A 17,254-nucleotide genomic window follows, 5' to 3' on the forward strand; every position below is an offset into this window, starting at 1 on the left:
GTCGAACACCGAAATTGCTTTTTTTTTTTGGCTATTTTCGGCCGATTAATTTCGTTGGCCGAACATTCGGTGCATTCCTTGTTTAAACCGAAAATAATATTCAGTTACAGCCCCTAAAATCTGAAACTGTCGAAGAATAAGAAAATACTGAGTGCTAAGAGTACAGCTTAGTCACTACACAAAAGTATGGAGGTTTGACACCCAGCCCTGTCTTCTGGCCCAAATGTAAAGGAGACCTTGGCCTCTCCTTGACCTTCGTGTACCCTAAGATGGGAGATTTAAACAGTTCAGCTTTGGAAAATGCAGTACATATTAAACTGGGCTGATGAAGCTTATGCTATATTAAATGTCATCTCGAACATGTAAAATCTCTATCATCCTCTAAAACATGCAACCATTAACTCGTATCACTCACTCAGCATTATCCTTACTTTAATTACATGTGTGACAAGTTGATGAGCAGGGCAGCGGCTGAAGGTAAACGAGAGTCACAAAGTCCTGCTAATACTAAACAATTTTGGCATTACAGGTCTGAATCCTTTCCTTATTGATTACTAGACTTTGTGTTCTATTTCACACTTGAATTAATGTCTCTCAGCTTTCCCACCATCCATCTCTGTGTCTCTCCCCCTTTTTCTCTGTCTCTCTCCCTGGCATGGGCTCCAGTTCATTATTTCCGTCATTTCTTGGTAATTTGGAGTTGGCTGTTTAAAACTTAGAGCCTCTTATTAAGTTTTGGCCATGGTGGATAAGAGGCAGGACTGTAAGAGCACAGAGATAAACTAATCATCTTAAAACCCTAATTATTAGTATCTTACTGTGACAGACTGTTTTTGCGAGCCAGCCAAATTGAGCCTCAAATGAGGAAAGGCATATCTGTGGAAGTGGTAATAATTTTAAGTCATCTCGATCTGGCTTGGTGTGGCAGAATTCATTAGTGCAGATTAGCACTGTGTGTACAAAGTAAATGAGATATCTAATAGCAAACGTGGAGGTCCAGGGACTCTTAATTTCCTCCCCAATATGAGGGATGATGTTAAGAGGTGATTATATATATTTTAACATTGTGACTTCTGCTCTGTGTCTGCTCCTTTACCAAGTGGTTACGCTAAACAGTGTCACTAAACTGTTGACCTCTCACTTTCCTCTGAATTACAGCTGCAAAAAGGTGACAAGAATGAACCCCAAATCAGATTAAAGTGTGTTACTCTGATGCAGAGGCAAGCTGATTTTTTTGTGTGGATGTGAAGGAAGTTAATTATGTGTGTAAGGAGAAGGTTGGGGAAAAATAATACGATTACAAAGAATAAATTGCTGATATAATTACACCAAAAAATGGGTACACACAATTGTAAAATACATGTATTGCTTGACCTGGGTTAGCCAGTGAAATAAATCCTCCTTCTATAGCCTTTGTTAATTTGTTTTTATCATCTCCAAGTGGTGTTTGTGCAGGCAGTTCAATTTGCATGTGTAATTCCACTGTGCAAATTGACAACAAGTAGATAATTCGAGGAAATAGGCTGGTTGCAGGCCCCTGCTATCTTCCCAAGCCTATTCATTTTGAGGAACCGCTGAGGCATGAAACTCATACATCAACTATTTCCTGACAACGCTTAGGCTTATTGTCCCCTAAAATGTCATTACAGCCATTATTTATGAAGCTAATTCATTTATTAAACCATATTTACTCTGACAGAATTTGTCACATTTTATCCATATCCTGAGCAGTGTTTTGAACAATGTCTTTCAGTGAGTATGTGTGAACACGTACAGCCTCACAAAGTTTTGAATCTACCCTATTTGTCACTCATAATAGTTGGAATATTGCGGAAAAACGTTGTTTAATTCATGGAAACTTTTCATGGCAAAAGCCTTAACCTTGTGTCACAGAAGTCCACTGAAAATAGGGGTAATAACTTGCATCCTTTTTTTGTATTTTTGTCCCAACACAGCAGGGTTAACATGAACATAATCAAATGGATTGCAGCTATTTTAGCAGCACTGATAAATCCCTCTCTGACAGCCTCCTTCCCAAATGAGTGTGTATTAGTCTCTTTTAACGCAGTGCAGTCAGACATCTGAAGCTAAAGAGTTCTCGAGCCTCCTGGCCTGTTGCTGCTGACATATGGATCTGTCAGTTTAGCGCAGCACACTTCATGACAGTGTGAATAATTTGCAATTGTGAGTGATGAAGTAACACATAGGGGGGTCATACATTTTAATGTTACATGTTCTCTCTGGATTATTCCGTCGTACCATTCTCCTGCATCTCTTTGGTTGGACTTACCTGTCACCCAAAAGCACTTATCACAGCAGTGGCGATGAGTTGTGTTTGAACTGTTTTACAATATTGATTTGGAGGCATGACATTTTAATTAATACTGGGTGTTAGCTGTCATATAGGCAGCCAGCCTCATTGGTTAGAATATGAGACAGGCGAGGTGGGGGCAGTGAAGATAAGACTAAAGCACTTACTGTGAAAAGGCTGTAAAAAGGGATCAATGTGGAGGGAGAGAGACAGTCATGGGCTGAATTTAAGGTGGAAAAAACAGTAATATCTGTGCTCACTGTATTTCTGTCAAGGTCTATTCTCTGCCCGATAACACAAATCACTGAGACACAGCGTGCCTTCTGTCTTCTACAGGTTGCAAAGTACATCGTGCTATTGGGAGTCTGTGTTGTCAGCGTGCTGAGAGACAACCGGGGGGAAATTAGGTAACTTTGTAGCACTCCATTGAACAGCAATAAGCTTTTAGGGCTTAGCGAGCATAAACACATTAAACTGATGAGATTCATCAGCACTCTTCTGTCAAATCTATTGTGCCCACAGGCAGAGCTCAGCGGCAGCAGAGTGAGAGAAAGGTTGGAAACAAACCAGTGCTGTGTCCTCTGGATCCTCAGGTTTACCCAGACTCAGAGTCAGGTGATCTCCTAGCTGAAATATGATAATATTTCTGTACCATTTCACCTTTGGAATAGCAGAAATAATTACCTGAACTGCCTGGAAAAAGCGAGAGCTTTAGTACAGGGTCAAAACTTTGGCTCCAAAGATCCAATATTCATGATGGAGTTTTTGATTCCATTTAGCGTGAAAAATGACAGTAAAGGTATTCAAAAGTTAACTGATCCCAAAGATTACTCGCTTAAAAAACAAAAACAAGAGTAAAGAGAGAGATTTACTGGATGATACAGATACAGACATACAGCTTTACAAATACAGGCAAAGAATAAACATAGCTATAATATACGAGAGCTTTGCAACAACTTGTCTACAGTGTGTATAGGGTTGTGCTACAGAACACTGGAAGAAATATTGTATGAATAAGTTATTATACAAAGGTAGGTTAATGCACATTTATTGAGAGTATATATGGTCTGCTTTCTCCATATGGCAATGAAAGTACATTATGCACGTTATTGCACAATGTGTAAATTACACAGTTTTTGGTCTAACCTGCATAAATTTGGTATTTTACTAGACTAAAAGATGAAAACCATGTTATCAAGTCATAGTTTTGGATTGACATGCTTTTCAGTTGATTGACGAATCAATTCACTGACCAATATTTTCTGCACAATAAATGTGTTTATGGCTTGTGTGAAGCTGTGTTAAATCTATTAGCAGCAGATTTAGCTAATTGTGGTTTCAACTGAACGTCTCAGGACAGCATAATGCCAACCTTTAAACAGGAGCACGTAAGGCATTTGTTCGTTTGCAGTAAGTTCAGCACATTTGATGTTTAATTGGTGTAATCTCAGAGCTGCAAAGCTGGAGGACTTTACTCTGATAAAGTGATACATTTAAATTGAAATATTTCTTCTCAAAGGTAAGAAGGCCCTTCAACTTCATTTCACCAGTTATCTGTTGTCTCTTCCTTTCCAAATCATTATAGCCTCTTACCTTTTGGATAGTTTCACAGGAGGCAACCAGATCGGCATGAAATTAGCTCAGTCTGAATCTTTATATGGTCCAATCAGATGAGCTGAGATTTAATCTCTGCTGGCCTGCCCTACCAGAGTCCGACCCCTCAGATGAAATGGACTACATATTCATAGGTTCAGTTGCATGGTTGATTATAACAGCATAGAGGGAAGGTACAACCTTTCTTCTGTTTATCTTTATTCCAATTTGCCTGTGTGAGAAGGAAGATTGAATACTGAATATGAATTCCCCTCACTGATGGAGTCAAAACCTAAGGACAAAATGACATGGCACTCATCTTTCCCCAGTCCAAGTAAAACTATGAAGAAATCACATTTGCTTTTAAGCAACCACTCAGTCCATATTTTATCTCATTCCGTAGCTGATTCTGTAATTTCTGAATATTCCCTTTTTTAAATTTCTCCTGTATAATTCATCCCGCAGACATTGTTGTATTTTGTTGCTAAATAGTGTGCATGTCCTCGCAGCTATTCATTACCTTGCCTGACATAAAATAATGCCTTGGAATAATGGGAAATATTACCTCATGACTTAATTATGATGATAGCATCTAGGGTAGGAGGCTTAAATGCCATCCTAAATTACATGCAGACATTAGAAAACTTTCAACTTGTCTCATTTACATAAAAGGAGCAGAAGTATGCATAAATACAAAGGCTTCCTTAGGTAAGAGGCAAGTTCATTGTCTGGAAAGACTGATCAATATGTAGTAGAAATTCTAAATCACACAGTAATTTAAAGAAAAAAGGGTAAATGCTCCACTTATGATTGGTGCTTGATCATGATTTTTTTCTTATTATATATGAAATGGTTCCTGTTGTCACATCCTGACAGGTCATCTTGGGATTACGATTTTATTATACCAATAAATAATTAAATTAAAAAACAGTACTATTTTATATATATTGAAGGTTAAACCCTATTAATTTAAAACTAAATTTGTTTTACAATATAGCTGTGGCAATTTTCCCATTATTTTATGTGAATGTCAGAAGTGATTGTCTCCTGCAATAGTTCAGCATTTTTAATTGACTTAATGGACAAAATGCCAATTTAAAAACAGGAAATGAAAGTGGTCAGTTTCCTGATAAGAAATGCTCAGTTGTACTAAATCAAAATGCTGATGTATTTCATTGTTTTATTTCATTATGTGCACTAGGCGCCAAGGACTAATAATATAACATGTAGAAGAGATTGAAAACAGGATGATTATCTTTTACTAAAGCCTGTTGATGGCCTTTACAATGTTATGATAAAACAGAGCAACATCATTATTATTACTCAAAAAAATCACGTAATAATGTGTAATTGTAATGTTTTATTGATGTTAAGGAATGCACACAAAGGGATGTTTTATTGAAAATCCACCTTTCTTGTCTTGCCAAAAAAAAAAGCAAACATGTGCTGACCTGCTGTACTTTAAATACACCATCATAGCCATTTATCATAATACAGCGATGGCTTTTGTGCACTTTTCAGCCCAACCTGATCCCTTTTACCATAAATTTCGAAACCAACTGCTGATTTTTTGTGAATGTTTAATGTCTCCCCATGTGCTTCATTGTCAGAGTTTTTGGTATTCCACATATTTAGTTGCGGTGCAATGAAAAAAATCTATTTTTCCTCCTTCACATGAGAACCCACTGCTAATTAAGCTCATATGCACCTGCAGTAAGTTCACAGGTAAGCTCTCCATCACTGCATCATGGCACAGGAGGAGGGGGAAAAAGCCCCCATATTGTGGAAAGCTCCTTCTCCTTAGAGAAAGAGAGGGGGAGAGAAAGTGGCAGAAGGAATGCCTTGCCTTCCTCATTACACTGCTGTCATTTACTCTTCATCCCCCGTACTCTTTAGTGGCATTAAGACGGGATGTAAATTTGACAGTTAACGCTGTTAGAAAATGGCTAGTTCAAGAAGGGCAGGAATTAGAGATGGGCATTAGACGCTGATAAGCTCCTTTCCTCTGCCGCGGCGGCTGCTTAACATTCATGGGAAAGTCATCATCAAACAACGTTATCACAGCTCTGTTGACGGCTGAGGAACATCATCACTATGATAATTTTTTTTTTTATAGCTGTGAGCCAAAAAAGCACTCTTTTATTTCAGCGGTTTGTTAATGAGATAGGAGCTTGTTGGTATGGGCAAATGCAAACTTGCCACTCTCCAGCGTTTGTTTGAGTCCCCCCAGCCTCCCCCGCATGCCTGCACCCCCTCCACACTGTTTAATGTTGCAGGGAGGGGGGAGAGGCATTTTTATGTACTCCTTCCGAAGTGCTCTGTGTACATTGCTGAAGGAGGGCCTTTATGTGTACCTTTGCAGATCAGTCGCTCAAAGAGAGGAAAACACGGTTATATCAACAAACGCTCTCTCCTAACAGCCCTGTAGCTGGCACCTGTCACTCACCTGGGATTTAGCCATAGATCTGAATAGAAGGAGAATGTTGATGGTTATTGAAGCCGAGTAAACTCCCACCAGCAATAGCATGTGATCAACTCTGCTTTTAATGATGAAAAGGGTACTTAAACTTGGATCTTGAGGCCTTCAGTAATTATGGCTATAAATCATTTGCATTGTTCTTTCCTATTTATTCATTATTCTCCGAACTGCTTGGTTCAGAGGTTTCTTGCACTCTGTTACCACTGGACCTATTCACATATGTGCTAGCTGCCAAGGCTAAGCAGCTTTCCTATGGATAGGGATGCATACTGTGGGCTGTAGATACCAAAATCTGATTCTGGCTTTATCGCTGTTTGTGTTTGTGGAGTGGGTTAAGAGAGATTTAATCTCTGGAAATCCTTATCAAGGGAGATGACAAATCGTCTCTAACTTGCTCTAATTACTTCTAAAAACTTTTTGTTTGCTTTACAGTTAGTAAGCAAAGGTATATAGTGAAAGGTAGATGAGGGTGGCAGGTAATGTTGTCATTATACTTCTTTCATTTACAATATCATCGGTTTCACATCCGGGCACAAGTCGTGAACCAGTCATGGGGTAGAATTGACTATCAAAATAAATGTAATGACCCATTAAGAGTAAACCAAAGTATCTGTTGATGTTGGTAGTTTAGTAACATTTTAGTTACTATTCAGTGAATTGACCTGATTCAAAAGCATTTGCAGATGCATTTGACACAGATGTAGTGACTTACGGAATTATTTGCATATTATTTGCATTCGATTGTTGCATTAGTAAAATTACATAGTTTACAATCAGGAGCATTCATTATTATTACAGTGTTGTTAAAGCATAGATAGGTAGTAATAGATAGGTCCTCTCATTTACAGCTCAGAACGCCCACCTGCACACCACCTCTGGTCCTTTCCCAATGGGGAAGCAGTTTTCTGGGAAAGTTATTGCAGTTACCTGCACGGTACAGTAAATTGAATTGAATATGGAAAACTAAATGCAAAACCACAACGACGACGACAAGGAAGCATAAATGAAAAGTTAACAGTTGAACACCCAGCCTTATTAGAGGTTACGATGGGCAGGTTTAAGTATCCAGTATAGTATCCAGTAAATGTATATAATCCAAACACTTGGTGTTAGAGCTGCAACTGCCAATGTGTTTAATTCTTTTCAACTAATGGGACCCTACTGTATGTGGTGAAGAACAGCACTTTGTGTTGCTTCTTGTTGAGATATAGTGAGTTAGTAGTTTTTTCTGGCATACAGCACCAACATGTCAAAACCAGGTAGAACACACAGCAGCAATCTGCCTGTCTCCATGATGCAGTGCAGCTCTAGGTAATCATTATGGCAGATGTAAAACCAGCCCAAGACAACACTTTATGGCATAGAATTAGACATAGAATCGTGCATAAAATTTCAGTATGTCAATTAAAATTCTGTGCTCTCAGGTAGTGTAGAACTGTTCTCACAGCTTTTTTGACAAATAATTCAGAGAAAGAAAGATAATTGCGTGGCTCCTCAGCTTATAGTAATTCAGCTTATTCATGAAATCAAAAAAATGGAAATAGGAAGACAGAGCAACAACATTGTTAAATGATTTATACATGAAAAACGTAGTTTAATGTACCATTAAGTGCAAGAATTTCTCTGAGCACTTTATAAAACTTGCCAATTTTGACAATATGTCATTGTTTGGAGCATGTTTTTTAACTAGGCTAATAGATAATAAGCACTTTTACATTACGGGTGACTTGTTTCAGATAAAAATAACAACAAATTTGATAGAAAACTGCCAAATACACTGTATATTACCTTGTCTGCAATTAATTTAACACACTGTGCAGTCTAGAAATAAAATCTAGTTTAATCTTGCTGTGCGTTGAAACACTGTTTATTCATTGCTGGCTTTGTTTATGAATTGATTTTTATTGAAGACATTTTTGTCCGCTCTGTGTGATATTTTCATTGACCAGTTGATACAAGTGGTGACAAAGCTGCAGTTTTTTGTTGCATAAGTGAGCTTGTTGTATAAGTTTGGAGTTGTTTCATTCCTTGGAAAAATGAGTACAGTGCAAATGAATCACAGATGTGCTGCAATCCTTTTGGATCCAGAGTAATTCTGTCTTTTGAGTCAATTCAACAGCATTACCTCCACTTTGTAGTGGTCTCTGAGCCCTTTGTCATATTAGTTGAATAGTCCTCTGTACTGTAAACCACCACTGCTCTTTGTGTAGCTGTTATTTAGTGCCACTTTGGGAACATAGAAACAGGATGGAGTTCCTCAGCATGGTTGGTAAGCCCAAAAAGCATGGTAAATAGATTTGATAATTAAATGAGAGAGGATTTGTTGATTTGAAAGTACTCTTTTCAGTGTTCAGTGACAAGACGTTTAATTAACCCAGCAGTGATTTCATATGTTTAAGTCTTTATTATTGTTAAACTATTCAATGCCACCTACATTTTCTGATGACTGACCAAAATCTACAAATGCAACCAAGAAAAGAAGAAATATTTAGAGCTGCGCTGGAGGATCTGAGTCTATGGCTCACCAGCTTGTAAACTCCTCACAACTAAGCCACAGTTTGCTTTTCCTTATTTATGTTAATGAAATGTAATTCCGCCCTTCATTGACATGCAGGGCTCTTATACTTGAGTAAATTATTCTCTTTTTACCATTGCTTCCATATTTTGAAACCATTACTTAATCACATTGTCAAAATCCCCATTTCCTCTCATCAATCCTACATTGAGCATTATTTGTGATCCTCTCTTTCTTTTGCTTTCACCCATTTTATTCACTCCATTTCGCTCGTTCAATTTCGCTCCACACTGGTGTTTATTTTTTTGAGGATGACTGGATTACCCTTACTGAAATAGCTGTTACTCAGATTTTAGGTCATCTACTAAATCCATTAGGAGAAAATGTACAAATAACCCCACTTTTCTCTGCCATCCATAGTGGTCTGTTTTTCCTCATCTTGTGGCTGCAGAGGCTTACGGAGCTATTAATAGTAGGTAAGCAGTAGTTTTGTCTCCTTGTATATTTATGGTTATTGTGTTATGGGAAATAAACACTTAATGTGGATACAACCTCTGGAATAACAGCCTACCAGTAGTTACCAGCTTTTCCAAATACTCTGATGTATACTAAACATTCATGTGTCACATTATTATCAATAACAGAGAGCCAGCTATTGCAGTTCTCATATTTCATAATGTATTAATTTACAATTAGTGGGTTTAATGAAACTGATACTGCAGTATTAGTTATTAGGTGTACAGTTTCAACAGAAACAAATCTGCTCATTCAGTACAATAAAAGTGGCCACATGAAAGAAATAAAGTGAAGAAGCAAAGAGTATTGAAGCTAACGAAGTGTATTACACACTTATTAAAGTAATTTTCACTTTGCCTCCCAGACCTGGCCAAAAACACTTTCAAATTCTCATTGTACTCCAAGGTAGGCTATTTCCTTGTTAACTTTGAAGTAAGCTGAAAAATGTATAGGTAGACAGGGGTGGCATCAAATAATCAGCAACTTCAAAAAGCATGCTGCCACTTAGCACTCCTAAAGCTAATGTCCCCAAGACATTCAGAATGGAAATTATTCAAACTCATTTAGTGGCAGCAAATTGGTCTAAGTTCAATCAGAAAACAGACTGACACTGAACAAGAAGTGCAGCCTAATTATACTTGTTTGTCAAATGAAAATTTCATTTGGGCAGAAATGAAACCTTCGAGCAACTTCTTTTAAGGTGAGCTCCTAGTTGTATTATCAGCTAAATGCAGTAAAATCCATAATCATATGATGATAATGAAAATGGAGCCAATGTTAACATTCAGGCTTTCAATGCCCCGGGCACATGGCGATAAAAATTAAGTACCATAGTCCTCTGCCAGGCACGCTGACACCCGGGCTGGTCTTTAGCCTCTTAGATGCGTTTTTGCATTTTAAAAACTTTATCAAAGCACTGTTGCAATGTGGAAAATGTCAACGTGAAATGCACTGAAGGCAAATTGGAATTTCATTAATAGTAAAATTATTGCTTTTGACTGATGTATTACTATGCTTGTTAAGAGCTGGAGAGTGGAACGCTCGTCTGTCTGGTCGGCAGTCTTGCCTCTTCTTGTCCCATGCCATTTGCTGAAAGTTAGAGATCTACTTTCCAACTCAAAAAATATGAAGTTGCTAAAGTTGCAGGAAGGGAAGAATATCTAGTTGAAGACATTAGGTATACAACACCAGTATACAAAGTCTCCTAACTAAGATACATGTGAAGATACAGAACAGGATAACAAATACTGTATTGTGTTAGATAGTATGGTAGTTTCATACTTGCTGTGTCTCTCCTTGCTTTCACATGGAGCGGATGTTCATCTCCTGACTGACCAACACAACGTGGATTTGTGCGGTGTCGTGTCATTGTTAAGCGTGGTGACGTCTGATCTTAAATGTTAGAGAATGGGCCCCAGAGGTCCCACTGTGGGTTGGTATCGCAGACCTAACCTGGTGTGAAGGTATCAGTTCACTCAGACTTGTGTTCATTCGTGAAGCTGGTGGTGTTTATTGATTTACCTTGTAATCCTCTCATTGTCAGTGTCGTCAATAGAGGAGAAAATGGGAACGTTGCGTTAGATAGAGGACATTTTCTGACAGCAAAACAGATTAGCTTTAATGGGATACTGGTATTCATGTTATCCTGTGTGGGGTTTGGATATGTGGCACTCTAGTCTAGAAGTGGACCCAAATGATTTGCTTGAAAACTGTTTTTGACGTTAATAGACCAGCTAGCGTGATGGAGACACGACCCACTGTACACATTGTGTAAACATTTTATGTACTAATTTTCTATTTTCCATGATCCCCATATTCTATTTTTTGAAAGACAGCTAAAATAAATTGAGTGAGAGGTGAAAGGGTAATGTAAAAAACATGAATTAGCATTACTGTTTAAAAGAAGTGTTAGTATTCTGAGGTAAAAACTGCCCACCTTAAAAATGTTATTGTGTATCAGAATTCAGCAAATGGTGTTGGGATAAAACATGCTAACTAGTTTTGAAATGAGATTTAGGAATGTTTTGGCTAACAATGAGAATTAGCTTACATGCTAATGTTTTCCGGTTCAAGCAGCTTTTTCGGCTTATTTAAGAAATGGACATTTTGCTTAATGTTAGCCATGGGCAATGCCTGATATTGCTTCACTCGCTTGAAGCAAGTTTTCATGATGCCGGAAGTGCAATTCACGAATTAACTCGACATTGTCTCAGTCTAGTTTTCACATCTGCAGTGTTGTTCTGTGTAACTGTGCATCTGATGTACAGGAGTCTACGTCAGCTTTTAGGTCTATTTTATTTCACTTTGACACTTTTTCTCCGTTTATTTGTCTTATATTCTATCATAGAGTAACAGGGAAGATAACAGATGAATGGATAAAGAAAGGATTACAACAATTTGTTATTGTGTTCTCTTTAAGGGTTTAAGCACCATATACTGTTGCAACACAAAACAACTAAGTGACTCCCTTTACTTGACTGTACAGATTTGGCTTTTTATAAATATAATTTGAGAATTTGTCTTGTTAAATGAAATAAATTTTAAACATACTGTCCCGCTTTCAACCTGAGCATTATTGCAGTGATATGTGCTGTGACTTGCTTATAGGCAGGTAATTATATTTTTGTATTAATATACACTGTAACTTGCATTCTAAAAAATAAAAATAAAAAAATACAGCAAGATGCTAACCCATAGAAATATAAACATAAATTACTATAAAATCAACTAAGTCAATAATAATTTGAACCTTATAAGTCTCTAACTTTAAGCCAGTATCCTCATCCTCTGGCCCTGTAGTACGTGTCTTTGTATGCTAGTAGTGGACTGTTAGTAGGGATTGACTTGGTTGCAGATACATGTCATGGACTGTGTACAAAGGGTTTCAATAAGAACAACCTTGACAAGATCAACTTACAGTGACCTATAGCATATGAATTTTAAAATGTACTGTTCATATCAGATTATAAATGATATAATATTACTGATGGTAACAAGCAAATGTGGCCATGCTCTCTAGCTAAACATATTAAAAAACCTTAAAGAGATTAGGTTTTTTAAATCTGTCCGATAATTACTGTAATTGTGACATAACAGTACAGCTTATGCCAGTCAGTAAAGCCCATAGCAGTACCTTTCTCAATAACGTCTGCATTTAATGGCATCACTGATAAGTTAGATTGCTATCCGGTATTCAGCAGTAGGCTTTCTGTATTTTAAATCACACAATGTTGTCACTCTTTTCATCTAGTTTAATGACACTATTAATTGGATTTGTAATGATGTTTTAAGCAAACTTATTTCAACAGACATCTTTCAGGCAATGGCCTTCATGATAACGATGAATAGTGTATGCCTCGCATACAGTAGCTGTGGATTAGATGCCAAGGTATTTCATAGTATTTGTAGTGGAGCTCTGACCTCTTGTGCCTCAATGTGGAAGTGCAAATCCTTGCGCTACACTGGCAGTGGTGGTAATAATAAGCTCTGTAATGCAATATCTTTGTAAGTATGTGCTTTAATTTTAAAAATTAAAGCTTCTTGGAGGGAATTTCACAATCCCTCCATATGTATTACTTTATGAACCCCTCAGGTAACTTTCAGAAAAAACGTCACAATAGTCCCTGTAGAGTTGGATGATATGTTGAAAAGCCCAAAGAAATGTTCCACAAGGATCCATTTATGGGCTGTTCACACTGGAACTGTGAAGGAGCCTGTATCAGTTTCTGAAAGGATATATACCAGTGCTGGTTGACCCAGGTTACTGTACCAACTTGTAATAGAACCAATTTGAAGTCAGGGTTATCATAAATTCTGCATTTAATCAACGTATGTGTAGTGGTTCCCTATGGTTCTGCTGTTTCACATGGTTTATGACCTTTGCTGCCTGACAGCCCTGACTCTGTCTCGTAATTCCTGCCACCCTCTACTGCAAACAGTTACAGCAGAAATGCGATTAAATATTCCTTAATGCTACAGCAGTACTGATTTAACTCATGTCATACATAATAAAGCAGCAGAAGAAGTGGCCTTTTGCTAAGTTCTACATCTCGATGTTATTGTTGCTAACTTGGACAAACAGTCCCACCTGGCATAGTGCCAAGTTGCAAAACAATGGGAGTCTGTCGCTAATAGTCTTTCAGAGGCCACAGATAACTTTTGGAAAGCAAGCAGTTAGAAATCATAAAAAATCAACCATAAAGGACAGAGGTAAAGTCAAAGATTTCTAATATACCAGAGGACACAGTGAAGTACTAATAGGGGTATTACTCTCAGAGCACAAGGAAACTGTCACCTGACCTCACCATCGGTTGCTAGCAAGTTTAATGGAGGTTCCAGGATCAACATGAGCTAATGTGGAAAATGATGAGGAAATGCTGGTTACAGCTGGTACATTGTGTCACATTGACCATCAACAACTGACCATAGTTAGTGATGCTATACAGCTATTTCTTTTTCTTTTTTCCTTTTTTTTTTTTTACAAACTAGCTACAGTAATTTACTCTTTATAGGCTTTTTTAAAGTCATAGTTTACAAACGATTGCCATAAAATACAAAGTAGACTGCAAAAAAAAGAAAGAAAAATGAGAGGATGGGAGACAATACAATATGCTATGATAGATGCAGTTGATTCTGTGTAATTGTACCAATACGGTCCATGCAGATACTAGGGAAGACAAAATGCAAACATTTTTAGCTTCATAGAATCAGGTCTGATGACTTAGTTTCATATATCAATGTCAGTGTGAAACTTTTAATGTAAGCATGAATTAAAGGAAGTAATGTCCAGTTCCGATCATTGTTTAACCTGCTATATATTCCTTCAACTTGCCTTTAAAGAAGCATAAGATAGTTATGAATATTAACACCATAAAACAATTAATTTCCCAAGAAAGCTGGTAGATTTAATCACATTCTGTTGTCCACCCCCATTTTTAGATAAATTCAAAAAGGCATTGCTGGCCTTTATAATGATGTTTTACAGGAAGTGTTTGAATCAGTCCCCTACGAATCCTGAAAACAAGAGTCTTCAATTATCATTAAATATACCCCTGAAAATATTTTCAGCCAAAGGGTTTTTCTCCCGATTTCAAGAGATAATTGCTTAAAATATTTAAATAGTTGGCACATTTGGAGGAACTTTTCTTCGACCATTACTTTTTAGGGTGCAATCTTTATTCTCCTGCTGTCACCTGTGATGTGTAAATCTCGCGTATTTAAGCCAGTAGAAGGAAAGTAAAGAGATTCATGGAATCCTCCATATTGCTTTTGCTATTGTTGATTCATCTTATGAATCCATCTTTGTCAGCCCGATGAATCCTAATGAAGCAGAAATCTGCCACATTTACTCCACAATGAGGGCAGCTGGCAAACTTTCTCTGGAAAATGAAACTATTATCTTCAACTAGACACGCACGGGGCTCAATATAAATAAATAAAGTCACACTTATCTAGTGGCCAGTGTGATTACTGTAGCCAAAGCTGACATCCAAATTGACTGTCTTATCATGTCGAAGTGATTTCAGCTGAGTGGAGACTGTAGATGAAAGCAAAATGATCTTTAAATAGTAGTTAAAGATGGTTGCTCGATAAGTTGTTCCACAACAGTTTTGATCAATGAAGCATGCACTCAATATATTGCCTATTTAGATATGTGAGATTAACTTAGCTGGGTTTCTAAATGATTCATAAATTATATTCCCTTCAGTACAAGGTAATGACTTTATGGCCTTGTTGAATTCTTAATGTTGGGATGTACTGTAAATGCTTCAGGGGAATTATGGCGAGCTAGAAAATACATTTTGAACATAGAGTATATTGCCTTATGTCTCTTGCTTGTTTTTTAATGCATGATAACATGTTTTAATTTGTATTTCTTTATCTATACTATATGTTTTTATCCCAGTTGTACCATCACACCGGCAAAGATACATTATTTAAAAATATAATACAGTTATTACACAATGAGTACCTGTTCTTGAACCACTCACATGGATGTTGACCACAGGTCGAGTACGTGAAAATGGGCCTTTAAGCAATATTTCAGGAGAAAGCTTTGACTACTTCATGTCCAAAAGCCTATGAATTGAATTTGCCGTGCTCTCCTACGACAAAGCCTGTCAGGTGGGAGCTAGGGCTGTAGAAAATGTCAAAGCTATTTTCCTCTTTACTAGTCAATGCAATGCTTGTTTAATAGTAATTGGAATCTTATCCTGCTGTTTGCTCATCATTTCCTGTGCCTAGTTATTCCACACCTAAACTCCATTTAAGTTTTAATAACATTTTAGAATAGTTCCCATTCAGGTAAACAGAATCTGATTACCTTGATGGATTGAAAATGTATGTCTGGCGGTAGTTTATTTGATTTATTTATTCAAGGGGCCTCAAATGGAGCCACTTTAACTGAGGCAAACAAATGGTTGCCGTACATTTTCCAAGAGCACAGTGTTTTACAGAAACTGTGAGATTTTATATTTTGTTAGCCTCCGCACTTCTCTGTTCCACTGTGGAGACACTAGGCACTAAGAGTGAAAATAATGTCAGCCAGACTTGTTTGTTCAGCCAGTCAGCATATTATTGTTGCAGCATAAAATAGAGGGTTCCACAATCCACCTGTTCAAGAGAAAAATACCTTCCAGTCGGTTAGTTTTTCTGACTTAAGATATTTCCAAAAACTGAATACATGCACACTCAGTGCCAGAAGCCAATGAGCTGGAGTCTAAAACTATTCTGTGATAGTTTTGGATTTCCCTCTTTCCATAAGCCTCTCATTGTGTTCGAGGGCCTGCTTTGTACAAGTGCTTGCCAGCTGCTTACCAAATGAGGTTATAGTGTTTCCCTATCAACTGTAAATTTCAATAATTTGTTGGAGGGGCCTCTCACTGTCAGTTTTTATCATATTATCAATGACGACTCAATTTTCCTCTGCCACTCCTTCTCAAGCACTGACCCCCGGCCCTATTACAGTCCTGTAATGAAGTGCAATGGAGTGGTAATTGGTCCACATTATACCAGATCAGGTAACATTAGACTTATTTTCTTATCACAATGAGCCCTGCTGGTGACTCTCAATGAGAAACCAAACACAGTTCCATTCTTATGCAGGCTATCATCCAAATAACATTTCAGCTAGAGAGACCCTTTTCCCATTTCAGTTTTCCATTTCAAGATTGCACTTCATGTCCTCGGACTGTGCTTTGTTTGTAGTTTCCTCCACTCTAAAAGTCCCCCAAAAAGCCTCAGAGGCAGTGCAGATATGAGGTAGAGCTTTCTCAGGATGGGGAAGTACAGTAAATGAGACGGTAACATGACCATTATGTGGGCAATATTAGATGTACAGTACTCTGTCCCTGTTACAGCCTTCTGCCTTGGAGTGCTTATTAACTTCAGTTTTAATATTTTTCACGTTGTTCGGTCATTGTAGAATTACACGCTTTTCTATGAAGTAAGCAAATTTCATGAGCACATGAAACTTGCAAATGTGCAAAAATGCATTGCCATCAATGTTAAAATAAGGCTGCATTTATTCCTTCCTCAGAAATGATCTTTGTGGAAATACAAAGTTTTCACCTAGGAGGCACATATGTAGATTTTATTGAAATCAAATTCAGTTAAAAACATAGCACAAACCCACTTTTCTCATTGGCATTAGTAATTCTGTTTCTGTCAGCTACAAAAGAGATTTCATGACTGAGTATCAAAGAGTTAGCTAAGAAAAGTTGCAAAATGGTTTCTACCCAGGTTTCTGTAATTATGCAAAATAAATAAACATGCAATTATTAGTACAATAAACCAAAGCAGCTTCATATTGAACCTCATGTTATTCGGTCTAACAAACATT

Source organism: Micropterus salmoides, unplaced genomic scaffold (genome assembly GCF_014851395.1).
Source record: "Micropterus salmoides isolate LMB-PRFRI ecotype aquatic unplaced genomic scaffold, ASM1485139v1 Ms_hic_scaffold_22, whole genome shotgun sequence".
In the NCBI taxonomy this organism is placed as follows: Eukaryota; Metazoa; Chordata; class Actinopteri; order Centrarchiformes; family Centrarchidae; genus Micropterus; species Micropterus salmoides.